General features: G+C 43.2%; 1 protein-coding gene across 2 annotated transcripts in view; it reads right to left on the bottom strand.

Moving 5' to 3' along the window:
* Nucleotides 1-4,946, bottom strand: part of UTP14A (UTP14A small subunit processome component) — a 23,945-nt gene that overhangs the window by 11,226 nt on the left and 7,773 nt on the right. The gene's annotated exons all lie outside the window — the stretch shown is intronic.

Below are 4,946 nucleotides of genomic sequence, written 5' to 3' on the forward strand. Positions count from 1 at the left end.
AAAAAAAAAAAAAAAAAAAAAAGACGACTTTAGCAGGGAGACACTGAGGCTACTCTCTAATACTGGTGAGGGGATCACTGTGTTCAGGTTACCAATGTATGTTGAAAATTTCCATTCTCTTAAGAATCTAGGCAGGTTGCCCTAGAGTCCCTGTATTATTATGTATCATTTGAAGCACATAACTATTACTTTATAGTCGTGAATCTCAAATTTGTATCATAAGCCTTCTTTTAGAATATTTCTAGAGGGAAGAGGAGGTTAGATTTATTTTTTTGAGACAGGACCTTAGTCTGTCATCCAGGCTGGAGTGCAGTGGCACAATTTCAGCTCACTCTAACCTCTACCTCTGGGGCTCAAGTAATCCTTCTGCCTCAGCCTCCAGAGCAGCTGAGACCACAACTGGAAGTCACTTGGCTAATTTTTTTTATTTTTTGTAGAGACAGGATCCTGCCATGTTGCCCAGGTTGGTCTTAAACTCCTGGCCTCAAGCAATCCTCTTGCCTTAGCCTCCCAAAGTGCAGGGATTACAGGTGTGAACCCACTGCACCCTGTGAGGTTAGATCTTAAGATAAGCAGTATTTGCCACTGATGGTATACCTAGAAAATAGATCTGCAAATGTCTCATAGGGGAAGCCCAACTTTTTTTGACCATAGCCAACTGCTATAAACCATGCATATAAGTGTTGTTGGTATCATTAATTACTGATGAAAGAAAATGAGAAAAAACATGGCATTTTTTGGCACAGTCTTCAAATGTAGTTTGTGGTGCAGTGTGTGTTTTAATTTCTTGAGCACAAAAGGATATTGCCTTTAAAAAAATACCGGCCAGGCGCAGTAGCTCAGGCCTGTAATCCCAGCACTTCGGGACGCTGAGACAGGAGGATCACTTGAGCCCACGAGTTCGAGACCAGCCTGGGCAACATGGTGAAACCCTGTCTCTATTTATTATGGTGAAAAAATAAAAAGACCTTCATGTAATTAGCCTGTTTCCTGATGGTTCAAATTGAAAAAAATAGAAAAATAGAAAAAAATCTAACCTCTCCTAAATTTCTAACTTTGCCTCTAATTCCTCAGTTTCCAGTTAATTTTGCATGCTAGACAGTCTTTACATATGAAACAAATGAACTGTAAACCAGTTATTCCACATGCTACCATGAGGATGGCTAAACAATCCAGCCAATCATGCCATGGTCCGCATTCTGGCAAGGCACAAAGACAGCCCTAGGCAACAGAGCCGGTTTCAAACCTCATATGCATATTATGTGTGGTTTTCTTCAATAGCCATATACATCATGGTCAGTCTTAAACTTACAAATATTTGGACAAATGCATAAACGCACATTATCACATGTTACATGATGCTATTGATTTAACCATAAAGCTATTCTATTGAATAGTAAAGATACGTGTTCTTCCATTTTTAGGATTTGCAGTAGTGATCAATCACAGGCTACAAAGTGATTTATACTACAATGTTGTAATGTCCCTTCAATTCAATTTACAAATATTTATTGATTATTGCTATATTCCAGGTGCTTGTGTGGGGTGCTAGGAATACACAATTGATTAAGATAGTTCCTGTCCTCATAGAGCTCACAGCCTTTCAGAGCGGAGACACATACAGTACAAACAGCATAACATAATGGGTTAAATACCCTTTGTGTTACCCTTAAGTAACATACTGCTATGTTATTCTATAGGGGTAATCACAGAGGAAATCACCATTAAATATTATTAGGAGGTACGTTAGGCTTGGGGAAGGAAGTGACTTTTTTTTTTTTTGGAGACGGAGTATTGCTCTGATGCCCAGGCTGGAGTGCAGTGGTGCAATTTTGGCTCACTGCAACCTCTGCCTCCAGGGTTTGAGCAATTCTCCTGCCTCAGCCTCCTGAGTAGCTGGGACTACCCACAATATTGGCCGGGCTGGTCTCGAACTCTTGACCTCAGGTGATCCGCCCGCCTCAGCCTCCCAAAGTGTTGGGATTACAGGCGTGAGCCACCACGCCTGGCCATGGAAGTGTCTTTTTGAATTAGGCTTTTAGGCCTATGTACAATTCTGTCAGGTGGGAAAAAAATCCAGATGAGCATAAGCAAAAACATAGACACAGGGAAAGGAATGGCATGTAACAGAACAACATGCTATCCAGCACAGCTAAAATGTTAGGTAATTTTATTTTATTCTGTAAGTGAACAGCCTTAGAAGGATTTTAAGCAGGAGAGCAACGATCAGTTTCGTACTGCAGCAAGAAAATCCTGGTGATTGTGTAGGGGATGTATGTAAAGTTCCAAAGGAAAGGTTCGATGAGGGCCTCGATTAGGGCAGTGAAAATGAAATTGAAGAGAAAATAGGGGCCTAAGGTTTATTACAGAGACAGAATTTGCAGGCCTAGCCCCCTATAAGCTGGGGGAGAGGGGGACAGTGAAGGGGACAAGTAGGAATCAAATGACTGAGGTTTCCAACCTAAGTGACTAGGGTAGGGAGCTCTGCTGTTAACTGAGTTGCAGACTGAAGAGGGTGGTATAGGTTTTGGAAGTCTGGGGAAAGGAAATGCGAAGCTTACTTTGGATTGGACTCAAGTTTAAGGTGCGTATGGGAGACCCAGGTGATCCCTGCCAGTCACATGGAATATGAGACTGGAGCTTCAAAGGGGTTGAGTGATGGTCAAAAGTTATGGAATTTACAGAGCAAGAATAAAAAGGACTAAGGAAAGTCAGAGCGAGAAAATACCCAGAGTATGACACAGAAGTCAGAGGGGAGAGGTTTTAGAATGAAACGTGCCAAAGATGTCAAATACACTAAAGACTAAGAGGACCTGGGATTTGGCAGTTTGGAGGCCCCTCACTAATGCTTTTTGAGAGAAGTTTTAGTAGGGCAGTGAGGAAGAAGGTGAGAAAGAGGCGGCAACAGTGGAGACAGACCAGCTGTTCCCCGAGCACATTCCTCATTAGATAACAAGATTTGCCTCCCCCATTAAAGGCTGAAAATTTGATTGAAATTTTAATAAAGTCAGCTTGTATAAAGTTAAATTAGATCCAACAGGTGTCTTCACCATTCTTTCATAGCCTTTATTTTTATTTTTGAGACAGTGTCTTACTCTGTTGCCCAGGCTGGAGTGCAGTGGCGTGATCTTGGCTCACTGCCACTTCCACTTCCTGGGTTCAAGTGATTCTCATGCTTCAGCCTCCCAAGTAACTGGGATTACAGGCATAAGCCACCATGTCTAGCTAATTTCTGTATGTTTTTTAGTAGAGACGGGGTTTCGCCATGTTGGGCTGGTCTCGAACTCCTGACCTCAGGTCATCTGTCCACCTCGGCCTCCCAAAGTGCTGGATTACAGGCGTGAGCTACCACATATGTTTGGCCTGTTTCATAGCCTTTAAAAAGATAAAGCATACTGTGACTCTGCAATCTCCAGTAGGGGCATGCACCATTTCCTAGCAGTGCTTCCTCTTGTGAGGACATACTGAGAGACTAAGGTTTCAAGGATAATGCCTTGGGAAATACCAGTGTGGACAGAGAATAGTGAGGAGAGAGGGGTGAAAGAAGTTACCTTACAGCATTTCTAGCACTTTGCAGTTTACCAATGCTTTCTCATACATTATCTCATTTCATTCTTTGTAGCTAAACAAAATTTTAGGAAGCTGGACCAAAACTATAGTACAGACTTCTGATTTTTTTTTTTTTTCTTGAGACAGAGTTTCACTCTGTCCCCCAAGGCTGGAATGCAGTGGCACAATCTCGGCTCACTGCAACCTCCGCCTCCTGGATTCAAGAGATTCCCCTGCCTCAGCCTCCTCAGTAACTGAGACTACAGGCGTGTGCCACCATGCCCAGCTAATTGATGCATTTTTGGTAAAGATGAGGTTTCACCATGTTGGCCAGGCTGGTCTTGAACTCCTGACCTCAGGTGATCCACCTGCCTCGCCTGAGCCTTGATTTTCAATCTCCAGAAACCCTAATACAGCATATACTAGTCATTGGTACTTTGTACTCTAAGTTGTGAAGAGAGACCTAGGAGTTGCTAGCCACAAAGCACCTTCTGAACTAAGCGCTTCCTTATTTCTCTGTGCCCCACTAGCATAATTTCTCAAATGTCAGTCTTAGAATGAATGAATGGCACAGCATAGTCAATGTACAGCATCTGAGCCTCACTCTACCTTAAAGAGGTTGTGCTATTCTTAGTGTAACCTCCTCCACTATCATCTCGTTTTAATTATTTATTTACTGATATATATTTTTTGAGATGGAGTCTTGCTCTGTTGCCCAGGCTGGAGTGCAGTGGTACGATCTTGGCTCACTAACGTCTGCCTCATGGGTTGAAGCGATCCTTCTGCCTCAGCCTTCCAGTAGCTGGGATTACAGGCACATGCCACCATGCCTGGCTAATTTTTTAATTTTTAGTAGAGACAGGGTTTTGTCATGTTGGCCAGGCTGGTCTCGAACTTCTGACTTCAAGTGATCCATCCACTTCGGCCTCCCAAAGTGCTGGGATTACAGGCGTGAGCTACTGCAAACAGCCCCATCTCCTTTTTAATAACACACTTGGTATTTTCCTGCTATCTCCAAGATTACACTGTCATTTGGAAAAAGTGAGGTGCGGTACAGTGTGTAGTAGCATACTACCATTCTTTTGATTTAAAAAGGAGGTAAACATGAATATAGAAATAAAACTCTAGGCCAGGCGTGGTAGTTCACACCTGTAATCCCAGAACTTTGGGAGGCTGAGGCGGGCGGATCATGAGGTCAGATTGAGACCATCCTGGCCAACATGGTGAAACTCCATCTCCACTAAAATACAAAAAATTAGCCAGGTGTGGTGGCATACACCTGTAATCCCAGCTACTCAAGGAGGCTGAGGCAGGGGAATCAATTGAACCTGGGAGGCAGAGGTTGCAGTGAGCTGAGATCTCACCACTGCACTCCAGCCTGGTGACCGAGCAAGACT

Source organism: Cebus imitator, unplaced genomic scaffold (assembly GCF_001604975.1).
Source record: "Cebus imitator isolate Cc_AM_T3 unplaced genomic scaffold, Cebus_imitator-1.0 Scaffold376, whole genome shotgun sequence".
In the NCBI taxonomy this organism is placed as follows: domain Eukaryota; kingdom Metazoa; phylum Chordata; class Mammalia; order Primates; family Cebidae; genus Cebus; species Cebus imitator.